Source organism: Crinia signifera, chromosome 1 (genome assembly GCF_055691185.1).
Source record: "Crinia signifera chromosome 1, ASM5569118v1, whole genome shotgun sequence".
Classification (NCBI taxonomy): Eukaryota; Metazoa; Chordata; class Amphibia; order Anura; family Myobatrachidae; genus Crinia; species Crinia signifera.
Window position 1 is genome coordinate 292,577,306 of NC_139217.1, and position 16,973 is coordinate 292,594,278.

A 16,973-nucleotide genomic window follows, 5' to 3' on the forward strand; every position below is an offset into this window, starting at 1 on the left:
AAGAGCGAGAGATTAGAATTGTGTAGCTAAAACTTCAGTGAAACATCTGTTTTTTTTTTTTTTTATTATTTGGCAAAAATAACATCCCACCATGGAAATTTAGATGTGATTTATAAATGTTCCATTTATTTAAACATTGATGACAAATGCAGGTGATAAATATAATAGAAATCTCACTGGAACGTAATAAACACTTGCTGAAAAGCAGGTGAACATTTATTCTTATTTTTTTTATATACTTTACATTTAGAACTGTTGTTCAGAGGACATAAAGTCTAATTTCCAATTCAGACATATTTGAACTCTTACCAAAGTACAAGAACAAATATTCAAATAGTGGATTTGGTTAAAATCACTTTAAATGTGTGTGTGGGTGTATTATTATTATTGTTTATTTATATGGCGCCTCATGGGTTCCACAGCGCCTGACAATACATAGAGGAACAAAGAACAATACAAGAAAGATTGTGATACAGTACAAATACAAGTTAGGACAAGTACATGGTAAATAAAAAAAGACAGTTGCAACAGTGGACACTGATGCATTTGTAACAGTGGCAGAGATATATTCTAAGAAAAGCACATGAGGAGAGAGGGCCCTGCTCATTAGAGCTTACATTCTAAAGGTAAGGGGTAGACAAACTGGGATGACACAGCAGGGGGATATCAGTGAGCATAAACAGAGGGTTAGGAGGATGAGAATTGGTTCGATTTAATGAAGTAGTGGGTCTTGTGCGCCCGTTTAAAGTTTTGTAGGGAGGTGGCAAGTCTGATAGGCAGAGGTAAAAAAATTCAGAGATACGGTGTATATATATATATATATATATATATATATATATATGTATGTATGTATATATATGTATGCTCTTATTCCGATGAGTGCATCTGCCTCCTACCTCCCCATGTGTGCCCATTATCTTCCCTTCCCATATGGGCTTTTGTGATCTCCCCAAAGCATGCCTCTGAACCCCAATCCCCATGTGTACATTGCTCGAGTTGACAGAGCAGTTACCAGATAAGTAAGGCCGCTGCACAGCCAGGACACACAGTTTCGTCATGCCAACATTTCATCAAGTTGGACGTGATAAATGTCATCATGGTAAATGTCAAAGTACCACATTATTTGTTACATTCTGTAATTGCTACATAGGAATCAATGACATAAATATATTCTTTGTAGTTTGAATGGTGTCATTAGAATTTAGGTGGTGCTTATTGATCGCAATGTTGATATATGAAATATCAACATATGAAGTCTGCAGACTGCTTACATTAGGGCTAGGTTGCAGAATTAATGAGATGCTGCAGGAGTATGAAGGTTAGTTAGGGATAAGCTGCAGGGTTATGGTTGGGTATATGGTGCTCACCGATGGAATCACTGAATCAGATGACAGACAAGAAGACACCACTGCATTGCTGGAGCTGAAACTCTTCTAAGTCAGGGGTAGATTAATACCGCTTTCAGACCGCACTCTAGACCCGGGTTATTGCCGTGTTCTTGCGGCCCCAACACGGGTCAAGGTGCAGTCTGAAAAGGCCACCACGGGTGGAGCAACACAGGTGTTCAACCCTGGTATTGACCAGGGTTAAACACGGCTATGACCCGTGTCAAGTGCAGTGTGAACGGGTGCCTGGGTCGAGCGACCCGTGTCCCGTTCACAGTATGGAGGAGGCAGCACTGTCAGCTCCAAGTACTGCCTCCTCCCGAGCCCCCGATAACGCGCCGCCGCCCAGCTCCGCCCCATGTGACGTCACCGACTCGGCAATATGCCGTGTCGGTGTCGGAACTTTCAGACCGCAATGCCGTGTTGCTCTGGGGATGGGACCCGTGTCCTAATCCTGTGTGCGACACAGCATTTGCGGTCTGAAAGTAGTAGTATTAAGCTCGGTGAAGTGATAAAGTGTCTGTTTTTTATCACCGGCCAATCAGCTCCTACCTGTCATTTTTCAAACCCAGCCTGTAACGTCACAGTTAGGAACTGATTGGCCGGTGATAAAAACCAGACACTTTATCACTTCACCGAGCTTAATAAATCTGCCCCACAGTGCTGTACCATCAAGGCCTATGTTTTGTTGACATTGCAATTGTTTTGACATGTCATCAGTGTTGACATGTTAGCATGTCAACATTGGGATCATGTTTATATTATCTGTTGCATATTCCTCTAGTTCAGATGATAAAGGTTTCAGTAGTATTGTGAAAAGCATTTATTTTCTCTACATAATTAACATTTAATTGGTCCTCCTTTATTATCAGCAGACATATATTAATGCGGTAATGCAGCATGAGTAGAGATGTTGGGAGATAACGGTCATTGGCTGTCTCCTCCCCACCCCCAAACAACTGCAGGCTTTCAATTTACTGACCTCCACAGCAGTACTGTGTCCAGCAACGCAGAACCTGTACTGAACATGTCCAGTATGGATCCGCTGTATGCGCTCAGTACCAAACATTTCTAATTTATGGCAAGAGTCTCAGACCCTATGGAATTAGGCCCATAGTAAGGAGTATGCAACATAAATAGCCATCAATTGCACTGTATTTTAACTATTTCCCTTGCTATAATGTATTTAGGAAAGAAGAGTTTTTCAAGCAAACAATCAAAACATTGTCTTCTTTAAAGAAACACAAAAAAACAACCTATGAGACATCATTATTGTACGCAAGGACAGATGTTAAATCCTTAGAAAGGACAGTGTTTAAGCACTGAAAATACCTCCCAATAATAAGCAAACAGCTTAATGACCATGAATGAAAAATATTAAACAAAAGCCAAGTCTCAGCCAGGCCAACTTTATTCAAGTTCCTGGCTCAGTCCAATCAATTGACTCAGCTGTCTGACCCCTATTTGCTCTGCTTGTCCTAGGAAAACATATGTGAACAGCTGAATGGCTCAACAAATACAATTTGGTATCCCAGACATTGGATATATGTAAGATGTTTGCCATCTATTAGTAATTAGCGACTGTGATCTGGAATTTGGTAGAGCTTAATTTTAGCAATAACACTTCAATAATTGCATATTTAATGTTGTTATAGTAAAAACATGTCAGTTGTTTCAGTGTGAGTAAATGTGGATATACGGTGTGTACAGTATAACTAGCCGTCAGAATGATGGAACAGCTTCACATTCATTTCGGTGAGGCAACTGTGCGCTCATGAAGAAACCACTTGAATTGCTCTGCTGGGCACCATCTAGTGTGACATGTAATAGGAGGCGGTTTTTCTGCAATTAAATGTGCGATTTTTTTTCCAGAAATTTGCACATGTTATAGGGTGCGTTTGATTAGAACTAGCCAGGACACACTTGCGATTAATGGCGATTTTCAAAGTAACGGAAACTTTCAGTAAAAAGTTTAAAAAAATGGCATATCCCCCCCCCCGGAAATTGACTGGGTTTCCCCATATTTTGGAACCAACACCGCGTTCCAACAGCCAGTGGTGTAATGCCACAGCCTGAGGCAGGGGCGGGCTGGGCCGGGGGGCAGGGTGCCATGTGCCCCCCAGGCCGCTCTAACATGAGTGCTGAGGGCCACGGCCGCCTTACCTATTTCTCCACTGTCGGCGGCCATGTTCCTGTAGGCTTTTAAAATATGCCTGCGGCTACAGGAACATGGCCGCCGGCCTCCACGGCAACGTGGGTGGAGGGCCTGGCCGCCTGTTCACTCTGATGCCCAGCACTGCAGTGACAGACGTTGGATGAGTGGACTTCATGATGATGACGCCGCCCGCCCATGCGTCTGTAGAGAATGGAAGTACTGTAGGAGGCGCTAGAGCAGGCAGGCTGGATGGGGAGACGGGGACAGTGTGGCCGCAGCAAGCAGTGTATAAAACCTGGAAGGAGGACTGACAGAAACAGTAAGTGACTGAGGATCAAACTCACAAATACAAAAAATATTTCATCTGTTTTCTGAGCTGTCCCCCGCCCCTGTATATGTGTCATGGCATTACTTTTATTATACAGGGAGAGTGGCCTGTGGTGTCATGTCTTTTACGCAATGGAGCAGCCTGTGCTGTCCTGTTTTTTTTTTACGCAAGGGTAAACCTGTTGTGCCATGTTCTTTATGCAGGAGAGCAGCCTGTGGTGTCCTGTTCTTTATTTATCCAGGAGAGCAGCCTGTGGTGTCCTGTTTATTTATGCAAGAGAGCAGCCAGTGGTGTCCTGTTTATTTATGCAGGAGAGCAGCCAGTGGTGTCCTCTTCTTTTTTTATGCAGGTGAGCAGCCTGTGGCAGGGGCGGATTGGGACGCCAGGAAGCCGGGCACATTTTCAGTGTGCTGTGTCCCGCATCCCTCTCATTGGGCCAATGCTCTGGACTTGCGAGGGGCAAGTCCAGAGCACATTTTAGCCTGGGGGGAGGCTAAAATGTGCCAGCCAGCCCGCCCCTGGCCTGAGGCCACTTTATACAAGATCCTCCAGCCATCACATTGTCACCGTGACTGGTCAACCTTGGAAGGGTTCCGTGGGGGAGTGGGGACCCCTTTACCTGGCTTCACCCATCCAGGGTGGTAGGTGCAGGGCTGATTCTTTTGGTGTAAAATATAGAATTATAAAATAATATTGGGTTGTTCTGTTAAACTACAAGTTCCAGCAAGCCTCCCCCCAAAGAAAGCAGCGACTTGGAGAACCACAAGTCCCAGCATGCCAGGCATTAAAGGGCTTGCTGGGACTTGTAGTCCTATAGCATGACCAATGTTAAAATAAATTCACACACAAACCCAGAACAGTGAAACTTGCATGCAACTTGCAACATACATGCATACACACATTCACACACACACACAAACATACATACATACATACAAACATACATACATACATACTTACCTTGCCACATGCTCCCCTGTAGGTCGGTCCTTTTGTCCAGTAGGGTATCCAGGGGGTTAGAAAAAAAACATGAACCCCAGACTTGAAGAGCCACATATTTGTATACTCACATGCGGCTCTTCCTCGATACTGCGGAAATCCCCAATGTAATTAGTATGAGGGCCACAGTGCAATGTGCTAGACAATTTTGACTAGATAGTAAAAATTGCCTAGCCAGAATCGCACCATGCGTACACTACGAGTGATAGTGATGCGCGGCCCTGTAGCACCGCTATCACCTACTAAATTAGACTATGCCGGCAAGGCAGTTCTGACTATGCCACACCATGCAGCGTATTTAGCCTATGCCCAAATCAGCCATAGTCCACATCACTCATGGCCTTAGTTAAAATCTGACATGGATTTAGTAAGAATCGGCATAGTGAAAATTGCTTTGACTATGCCCATGTGTACACCCATTTAAGGTGCATAAACTTGGTTAAATTTTAGCTACGGTATGTACAGTTTTGACTTTGCAATTTCCCATGAACGCTGCAGAGCCCATAACCATACAATATTGATTATATTTATTTGATAATTTGACTATGACCGATTTGACTATACTAGAACATTAGAATGTATACAATATAGTCAAAATTGGCTCCCTTACACAGTCTATTTTGTGTTGCGATGCCGATCCCACAGGGGCACACATCGGCATCGCAAGCTGAATACACATTGGACCTTATTCAGGTCCATATGCTCAAATGCAAATTAGCATTCAAACTCAATGCTTTTGAAATGCGCATGCGGCGGGTGCGTGCATCCACAGCGAACAGATTGTTTGCCGGGTGCATGCATGTGTGTGCCTTCCACATCATTCGATGGTCGGCGACCATCGAATGATGTGGGTGTTCCCCCGCAGGCTGCGAATGGATGTCAAACATTCATTCGCAGCCAGTGCGTGCGAACTCACGCTGGGAATGGGTGGCAGCAAGGCCATCATTCGCAAGGCGGGGTTTGGTGGACTCGCAAGGCTGCAAATTAACCAGAATAACCGCCAGAAGCTCTAATTACATTGTGTGTATGTACCTTTACTTCCTAGTCTTAGTCAGTTTCCTTCTTTATGGACCAGATGTACAAAGTGATAAAATGGAGAGTGACAGACCACCAGCCAATCAGATTCTAACTGACATGTTACAAGCTGTGTTTTGAAAAATGACAGTTGCAAGCTGGTTGGTGATTTCTCACTCATCACTTTTCGAGGCTTAGTACATCTCGCCCTTTGTGTGTTTAAATCCAGGTGACCCATTCCATATAAAATGTTAATGGAAAATTCATTTTACTCAAGATATACAAGTGTCTAAACAGGCTTAATTATCATGCAAACATTGTTAGGGAAAATAATGTGTCATACATTGCTGAAAGTTGCACACACATGTTTAAAGCATTATTTATATAACAAGCCATTCACATTGTGAATTTCAAAAGAAATTTCACGTAGTTTTCTATGTGTACTAAACAACCATAATAGTATGATACATATTTGGTGTGGGAACACACGCAGATGCAACATAATTTAAACACATAATTTGCAACATTTGGCCTAACAGGCCTTACTGTTAAATAGAGAATTTGCAAATCAAATGACTGCAAGCCGGTGCTGGGCGATGGAAAATATTGGTTTTATGCAGTGGCGTAACTCCCGGAGGCAATGGAGGCATTGGCCGCCGGGCGTTAGCCATCAGAGGGGGCACTGAGCACTGAAGTTATATACTGTAAGTACACACAAATGTGCACGCAGGGGGTTTCGCAATTTATGTTGAAACCCCCTGCGCATCGATCCATCGGTTTAGCTTAAGGGGAGATGGAGCAGCTCAGACTGCAAGGCAGGCATCATATTAAACGGCAGAACCAGCCTCCGGGAGCCTGCGCTGGCTCAATCCAGAGGGAGCTGTAGCGTAGTGCACGCTACAGCTCCCTCTGGATTGAGCCAGCGCAGGCTCCCGGAGGGCGGCTGGTTCTGCCGTTTTATATGATGCCTGCCTTGCAGTCTGAGCTGCTCCATCTCCCCTGCAGCTCCTCTGAAAAACTGTGCGTGCCTCATATTAAAAGCCCAGCACCGACCACCTCCTCACTGCCCCTCCTCCCATCCCCTCTCCTCGGCTCGTCCTCCTCTGTTGCAACTGCTGCCGGGCTCTACGTCACAAACTAGTGACTGCCCCGGCGCGAAGAAGAGGACTTTGCAGCCAGCGCTGCTTGCAATAGCCGCCGGTGCCTAGCGCTTTTACCCGCTGCTCCAGAAGGTGACGATGAGGCCTTCCTCCAGAAGCTGAGATGAAACACTTCTCGGCTGACACGGGACCCGTGACTGCTCTAGGTGAAAGGGGCGGGGGAGGAACACAGTCATATCTGCTCTCCTTTTTTGTGTCTCACTTCGCTCTTTCACACTGCTCTCCTTTACTTTAACACTCTCTCCCCTTCATTCTTTTCTTTGCCCCCCCCTTCTCCCTCTCTCTCCCCCCATTCTCTCCCCATTCTCTCTAGCATGTTCTCTTTTCTCTCTCTTCACTCTCCTTTTCTTTTATTCTCTCTCGCCTACATCCCTTTCTTTGCACCCCCTTTCAAAACCTTGAGGATTATTTTACATCCTCATTGTGCTCCTTATTTGTTACCTACGTTGTACTTTTAAGATTATATAGTGTACGTTCTTTGGCATGACACCATTGGTCGCTATTACTCCTATCCCTTACCTCTTTCTTATATACATACAGTATCTATAAACCCCCTCATGTGCTTTTGCCCCTAACATCTATAACTGTTGCTTGTGTAGAGGTAGAACACCTGCCGCTGCTGCAGTTGTCACAGAATAGCAGAGCCCTGGGAGCCGGTCGCATGTGGAAATCACAGGTTCTGTCCATAGGATTTGGGGGTCACAGGTGCGGAATACAGGATCTGGGGGTCACATTTGTGGTCTGCAGTATCTGGGGGTAACAGGTGCTGGCTGTATTATCTGGGAGCCACTGATAATGTCTGTGGTATTTGGGGGTCACCAATGCCATGTATGTATATTTGGGGGGCACTACTATCTGTGTTGCCTCCGGGCACCTGGTATGAACTTACGCCACTGGTTTTATGGGTTTGTAAAAAAAATGAAGGCGTGTCCAGGCATTTTTGAGGATGGTCTGTGACATCAGCGATGACCACTTCCAGAAGAAGATTAGTGGAAGCCTCAGACTTACTCGCATTTGCAAAGACAGTAAAATCCTTCCGAAGTTCTGTGAATTGTGTATGGATATGCAAGTGCATTGCAATTAACAATGGTTACAAAATGGTTATTTATTTGTAACATAGATGTGCATAGTTAAATGCAGGGAGAAGGTAAAACTACCAGTTTTTTGAGCAAGGTCGATACAAGGTTTCTTGGCACCCTTACAAGTGAAAAAGCTGTGATTGTCTAACTTGCTTCTCTCTAAATGTGCTCTCAGAGTCACCTTATGATGAAAATACCCCTTCCTGCTGACTGTGTATTGCATGTTCTGGCGGCAGAGGTTGCAGCAATATGCAGTAGGAAACCACAGAGTGCAATGTCAGACACATTAGGTGGAGAATAAATAAATATCCCACAATATTTTCAAGGCACCAGGACATAGCCCAAAAGTCTTGAGGGGTATCAAACCTTGTGTGAGGTACAAATGCGGTAGCAAATGCAGGATTTCTAGAGAGGGTTTCCAAATGCAGTCCACAATCTCCCTTCTACATAACATTGGAGTATGAGTGGAAGTCTGGGGGTGCGGTGGAAGAACCTAGTAATGAAACTGGACATTAGTCTAATTTTTATACACTGGATATTGTATGGAATATAGTATTAATATCTAACACTATAGATGGTCTATAGTATAGACTGTATCAAACATTTAAATAATATAAATATGTGGTAAAAAAAAAGGTTAAATATACCATGATAAATAAACAAACATAATGGAACCAGTATTGCACTTTCTATGCTCACATTCTTCCACCTCATGGTAAGGCTCCTGTCTCTTCTTCCTGGTAGCTACTCTCTAGTCTAGTGCACTGAAAAGCAAGTTTGTTAGAAGCTGCTATCACTGGGCATGTGCAGCAGCTCTGCTCTGTCCCTTAAACTGCATACCAGCAGGGCCGGATTAACAATGGGCCTGATGGAGCTACAGCTCCAGGCCCATTCTCCAAATAGGCCCATTTTGTAGCTGAGGGCCAGGGCTTTCCAACGAGCCCAGCTCCGCGTCGCTAGCCCCCTAAGAACCGGAGATACCGCCAGGCAAACCTAGAACATTTTCCCCATAGGATAACATGGGACCCGCTAATTCCAACCTCCACCCGGTTCCAACGGCTCTTGTATCACAGAAGCTGGAGGTTGATCTCAGTCGAACCCAAATCGCTGGGCCTTCAATCTGATACCTGGTCCATATGGGTTCATTGGTTCTAGAAATATTGCGGGTAAACCAATTTTGTTTCATTTCTGAAATGTAATTTCACGGCTGTTCATGTTGTTTGAGGACAGATTTCTCTGGAACCAAACGGCCCAATTTCACAAGACCAAAATCTTGGTTTTCTCTCCCCCTCACACCAGAAAATGCTGGTGTAAAAGAAGCCAGTCCGGGAATGTCCCTGCATGATCCTGGGACCATATTCCTGGGTAAGTCCCTGCATTTTCTGGTGTGAAAGGGGTATTATTTCAAATAGCTCGGACATGCAGTGCTCTGAATACAGCCGGACAGCCCCTGCTCTCTGTCATTTATGCCTGGCTGCGGTTGTCCCCCAGCTACCGCAAGCATGTATTCCCCCTTGGCAATGAGCATGTAATCCCACATGGCAACGAGCATGGAACCCCTGGCAATGAGCATGGAACCCCTGGCAATGAACATGAAACCCCTGGCAATGAACATGTAGGTAGCAGCACTTATGTAGCATAATTTTTAATCAGCATTATGGTGTTTGGCATAATACGTAATGGAGATTATAGTGTTTGCCTTAAAATGTAATGGGCATTATGGTGTAAATTTTTAATGCGCATCTTCGGCGCGCAATGCCCCTATTTCTGTAGCATATTGTGCATTATTGCTCAATCTGTTTGGTATAGTGCAGGTATGTCCAAACTATGGCCCTCCAACTGTTGTGAAACTACAAGTCCCATCATGCATTGCCACAGTTTTGCTATAAGGGAATGCTAAAACTATGCTGGGACGTGTAGTTTCACAACAGCTGGAGGGCCACTCTTTGGACATGCCTGGTATAGTGTGTATTTTGGCTCAATCCATGTGGCAAAATGTGAATTTTGCCTTAATCTGTGTGGAATAACGTGAATTTTGATTAAATCTGTGTGCCATAGTGTGAATTTTGACTCAGTCGGTGTGAATTTTGGCTCATTCCATGTGGCATAATGTGTAAGAGGCAGGTACAATATAAGGGGGTTACTATTGTGTTGCATAATTTGTATAAGGGGTATATGGTGTGGTAAACGTAGGTGACCACATAAAAGGTGCTGAAATGTTGTCTACCAAGTTTCGGCTTTCAGTATTTTTTTTTTATGACATGAGTGCTGACTCACCCTGCAAGTATTTTAGGACACTGGGATCCTGCGGGTGCACCTTTGGAGTGCACCCGCCAATATAACTCCCTGCATTTTTCTTATGCCCGCCCCCTGCCTTTTCCAGGCATATATAATTAGTTGAAAGTATTCACACAAATAGAGACACACCCATGAGCAGACCACCCAAACAGAACACTGGTCACGCCACCCACATTATTAGGTGCTGGCCACAATCCCTATTATTGCGCATAATAGGCCCTTGATCATTTTCAGCTCCAGGCCCATTTAGACCTTAATCTGGCTCTGCATACCAGTGCTATTGTTGTCATGATTTTAGCCACTTGCCAAGAGGAGGGGGTTTCCAGGCAACCAGACCCCCCCCTCCTTATTTTTGTTAGTCACAACACTATAGGCCTTATTCTAGTTCACTCTTTCTGACGAAATCCTTCTTAGATGGACAAAACCATGTGCACTGCAGGGGGGAAATGTAAAATGTGCAGAGAGAATTAGGGCCCTTATTCTGGTTGGTGCGGTAATATCCGCGGGCGTTCATGCCGCCGATGTTTTGTGTCTGCGCATGTGCAGAGGCGTCTCTGCGCATGTGTGAGCGGGGCGTACGGCCAAATCCCGCATGAAATGTGAACACTCCGAACAGGGGGTGGAGAGGGGCGTGAAGGGCTATTTGGGCTCATTACCATATGCATTCGCCCCACGTTTCATGGGCGTTCCCATGCAAACGCTGGGCGTACGTATGGTAATGGGGCCGTGACGCACGTGTAGGGGGCGGACATATGACATCGCCGGATGTCAGCTGCCCGCCCAGATCCCTGCTTTTGCACGGAAAAATGTCTGTGTGTTCTGAGGTTGCGGGAGCTGGTGGACCACTCGGTCCTGCATTCGATGGTCTGCGACCATCGAATGATGGGGGAGGTTCCCTGAGATGGAGGGGGTGTATTCATGAAAAATACACGTGCGGTCCTTTCGGCCAGCTTCTTACCGCGTACGGACGGAGTTGGTGATCCGTATGGAAGGCGGGGTTTCGCACGCACGGTCCTGGCCGCATATTCGGATCCGGCCGCACCGATCAGAATAAGGGCCAAGATTTGGGTGAGTTATTTTGTTTCTGTGCAGGGTAATCACTGGCTGCTTTATTTTTACACTGCAATATAGATCTCACTTTGAAGTAAAACCCCACCTAAATCTAATTCTCTGCACAAGTTACATCTGCCCCACCTGCAGTGCACATGGTTTTGTCCATCTAAGAAGGATTTTGTCAGAAAGAGTGAACTAGAATAAGGCCCTATGTTACTAGGATGCAAAAGGAGACTGTGCTTATTAATTTGATATATAGCAATTGTATATCATGTGACTGAGGGCCCATTTCAGAGCTGCTCTCTGGGCTGCATATGTTTGGAGCCACCAAGCATGTTAACATTGCCCTGCCGAACACATGCCCTTCAGCAGTTTTTACCTATGGGCTGCAGCCGCCCCCCCCCCCCCCCCCCAGGAAAAATCTGCCACTGTCTCTGCCTAAAGTGAATCCAGATGCAGTCTGTGAGACTGCTCTGGCTTCAATGTGACTAGCAGTGACTACTTATTGGAAGTCCAACCTGCCAGTCACTCAAGGCAGTCCCATTGGGAGGTGTTCCCTCCCTCCAGGATGCCTCTCTGTGCGCAAATGCGTGGCAGCCCCCAAAATGGGTTAATGTGCAGTACTGCGGACGATACTGCGTATGCGCCGGACCGGGGAACCTGATTAAGCCTCCGGGAGCTACTGCAAAGGCAGCCCATGGAGGCTTGGGCCAGTGCATGCCCAGTATGTATGAAGTTACTGCACATGTGTAGAGGACCAGCGGCCAGGACTGGAAGGTTCGGGAAGGTGGCAGCGGAGGGGGCGCATTGCGGCAGCCCCCCTCCTCCAAAAGTGTAAGAGCCACCTCTGGTCAGGAGTCACTCGGCAGCTGCTTCTATTTTGGCAAAATGGGGGTGGGTGCCAACATCATGTGCCCGCCCCAGGAAGGCAGGGGAATGCCTGTGTTCCAACAGGCCCACCCAGCATTTCTATGGGTGCACCCATCATTTTGGTTGGAACACCCATAAAATGCTGGGGGTCCACCCCGGGAAAGAAGGAAAAATTTGCCAAAGGCACTTGCAGGCGGGCCCTGCACATGCGCATTAGCCCACCAGCAACAGAGAGGCCAAATTCGGACCTGTGCAAGCATGCAGAGGCAAACTAGTCCCATGGGCTATTTCCAATATAATAGATGTCTGTGCTGATTTAGAACTATACTCTAGAACTACCAGCATACTGCTGACTATGAGCCTGATTCAGACCTGCTCACTAGACTGCGCATATTTGCAGCCTAGCAAGAAGGTAACCACATCAAGGTAGACCTATAAATTAGCATTATCAGTTGCACAGAAGTATATTAAGTAAGTCATCATTGACGTGTCCAAGGAGGTCTAGTCCTATTGTTTTTGAAAAAAGGCTTAAAAGTAACCATCTAGTATGGTTCCTCAGTCTCCACCCTCCTATGTTCATTTAAATATTCTTCGGCTATAAGATTTTTGCATGTTAGTGGAAAACGCCCAGCCTTGCTGCAAACATTTGCATTCTTCCTGGTGCCACCTTGTTAATGCACTGATATGTGTATGTCCTGTAAAGATGTACTGTACAATAAAACTTTGTTAGGATTTAATTTTATATTTAGTTAAATGGAAACGTGTTCATTGATTTTAATATACTTATATAGGGGATTTAACTGGTCATGGAAATTTATAAAACCTAGAAGAGCAGTGGACTAATCAAGCAATTGGAAGATTCCAATCACCCTAATTAGTCTGTAATAACTCACCTACAGTACTAAAGCATGTGCAAAACCCCAGGAGGCAACAGCTGGGAGAACTGAATCTCCCCCTTCCCAGTGCAAAGATGGAGGGTAGACCACCGACAGCTATAGAGGGTAAGTATTTTTTTTTTCAAAGCTGAAAGCCCTGTGACCATTTGTTAAAATTGCATACCATGAATATATATGTGTATATTTGTTTGTTTGCTTACTAAACTTCACATCGAAATGATCTCTCCCCATAGACTTGTATGACTACTCCAAAGTTTAAACTCTCTCAAAACATGAAGCATTAAAGTTGCTTGCCCTCATAAAATTTGTTGGAGACTCCTGGAGTATTTCAAAATGTCTTATTTCTCACACATGACAAGTGATTGGGCCCCCATTCTATTGCACTTAGATATGCCCTGGCATAATTGACCCTCCCAGTGACTCTGGTCATGGATAACTGAAAATGAGTAAATACTGTGACAATAGGGTAATTCAGCTTGGAAAGCTAATTAGATCATTTGCAAATTGAGTGATTATTGGACAACTGTACATGCACCAGGGGAATCTATATGCATCAGAAAACTCATATGGATCGTAAGTGTAATCCTCTCATGGTTGGTTGAGTGACATAAAGCTAGGGTGGCAACCGCCATTTTCTAGGTGTGGTGGAAAAAAGCAGGTGTGTCCAGGCATTTTTGAGGAGGGTCTATGATTTCTTGAGTGGAAACCTCAGACCTACTCACAATTGCACAGATAGTGAAATCCTTTGGATGACTCGGGAATTGCATGTGGACTTGTCAAAAAAATAGCAATTAGTGATTTGCAATTCTTTCGTAATTTAGCAAGGGGTTACTCTGTCTCCCTGTACATTATAAATCTGCCCCAACTGCAGAGCATAGTTACCTGTACTTTCTTTATTCCCAACTAAGAATTGAGGCCTACAGTATGGGCTACTATCTTACATCTTGGTTTAGTACAATACCTGTCTACTTTGTCTTAGAAATTCCAGAAACAATTTTCCATCCAATAAGAAGTGAACAAAAAAAAATCCTGCCTGTGTTTTAGAACTGGATTAAAGGGTTTAGCATCAGGTATCTCAACACTGATAGATTTGAGTGTTCTTTGTCCAACCTTTTTTGTGAGAAAGACACATGTTGACCTCTGACAAGATGGCATCTTTCCAACAAACTGTCCAATCTTTTACATGAAGGCTTCTTTTATTGTGAGCACTAAACTGATTAGCCTGAAGGATATATTAAATCTTAATAAAAGACAGCATGATGAAATGCTAAGTTGACTACAGTATACCTATAGTGTGATAGAGTGTAGTCATTGTATATTTTCATTAAAATATTCTGTTTGTTATCAGATCAGTGATCACCAGTATTGTGCAGTCATCCCGCTCCTGTTTAAAACAAAGCATTATAAAAGATTACAATTTATAATTATAATCTGCTTCCTGCATTTATGGCACATGATACTATAATAGCTTAAAAGACAAGAAGAAAAAAAGATGCTTAATGGTAGAACACATGATTGGAAATAGGTGTGCCCGCTGAACTGTGGAGGGTGAACAATATACAGTACAGTACTTTATAAATGAGTTCCTGAATTTGGTATCTGAAAAGTAAATACCATTTTCTAATTCACTACTTTAATTATTTTAGCTAATAACTTCTTAATTTTTCCCTGTATTGGCTCCCGCACTCTAGGACTATGTGATATGAGGATTATTTTTTATGTTACAGAAATAATGGGCCCCATACATCAGCAATCACAATTAATGGATTTCCAGATATAGGGATTTTTTGGCCAGATAAATGGATTTTACAATCTATCTGACTTTGCCCACACATTACAGATTTATTTCAGTGATCGGCAGATTTTTCCATCTAAAGATTGCATCTTCATATCTGGAAATTTCCCCAATCGATTGTCATTTCAGCTTTTCATAATGTAAATAGATGAAGAAGACGAATTGGGAATGCCCACACATATTAAAAAGATCTGCAGATAATACCAGATTATTAAGCATGTTTAAAAACCTGATTAAGCAATCGATTGGCGATTTTGATTGGGATTGCCAAAAGGGGGAGCCCACACATCTAAAATTAATTGTGGCAATCATCTCCATATCTGAAAATTGTCACAATTAATTGCTGATGTACAGGTATGGGGCCCTTTACCCACATCCAAATCTCCTCATTCAGTGCTGTTAAACCGAATCGCATTGTTTCTGTGGTATTACCTACTGTTTAGAGGTGTACAATAGGTGTTCCGTTTTCAAGCAATGTACACACTGAAACAAAATATATATTTTTTACACTATTAGTCCCATTAACATATACAGTTCTGACCTCTATCTTCTTACACATAATGTATGCACATTTGCATACACCCATGTAAGATTAGCCATGCCAAGCTGCGATAATCACATCCGCAACTATATGTGGTAATGCAGGAGGGTCTCGGGCCTACAGTTGAGTAAGCTGGCCCAGAATGGGTTTTAGGTGCAGAGTGAGTTGGGACATAGGGGTTCACTCTTAGAGGTAAATTCCTTCTCAAATGGACAAAACCATGTGCACTGCAGGTGGGGCAGATATAACATGTGCAGTTAGAATTAGATTTGGGTGGGGTTTTTCTTCAAAGTGAGATCTATTTTGCAGTGTAGAAATAAAGTTAGTATCCCTGCACTGAAACAAAATAACTCACCCAAATCTAATTCTATCTGCACCTGTTACATCTCCCCCCTGCAGTGCACATGGTTTTGTCCAGGTTGTAAAAATAATTAAATGGTGAACGGCTCCCAATGGGATGTGATCATATTCACTCGGGTGCGAATGGATGTGAATACACATCCATTTTCCCAGCGGGCACATTCATTTTTAAGGCGGGATTTCCCTGGAGCAGGGAGGAGACTAAACTGATCACTGGCCATGTGATTTTGTGGCCGTACACTCAGGTCTCACACTATCTCACCTCCTGCCTCTACAAAATCAGACCCATATCAAACAAAGTGTACTCAGCTTGCAATCTGCTTGCCTTTACAGTACTGCCTCAAGTTTTTCTTATAATTTATTTTCTTATGTATCGGTAATCAGGTCCAGCAACAGGGGGGGGGGGGGTCAAGGGGGGCAGTCGTCCCAGGCCCTGATGACCTGAGGGGCCCAATACCCCTGTCCCTCTCAGTCATTTAGATGGTTTTCCCACGTTCCTTTCCTTCCCCTCGCTCAAATGTCCTGCAGGCTGTGGACAGCCAGCCTTGGATTCAGGGCCGCCGACAGGGGGGTGCCAGGGGTACAGCTGTCCTGGGCCCCGGCCTCTGGAGGGACCCGGGCAGCTGCCCACAGTGGCACGGCACCCCCCGCACAATGCCACCCGGCGGCAGTCACGCACAATACACAGTGCAGCCTGCAGAGCGCCGAGCCTAGGATACAGAGGGGCTCGGTGCACTGCAGGCTGCACTGTGCAGTGAGTGCTCCGCCCGAGTCCCGACGCCTGGAGGAAGAAGATGCTGCGATGCTGCGCTGCCGCTGCAGGTAAGTGATAGTTATTGGTGGGGTGCCGGCACGCGAGGGGGGGTGTGTGTGTGCCGCTGGGGGCCCGGGCTGAAGCTCAGTCCTGGGCCCCAACATTACTAGCGGCGGCCCTGCTTGGATTAGAAGCCTGCGTCCTGCCGCTCAGCCTCTCTACCCCTCCTCCCCAGATCACAGTGGAAAGGGGGCGGAGCTACACAGGACTTGAAGGGGCCGGGCTG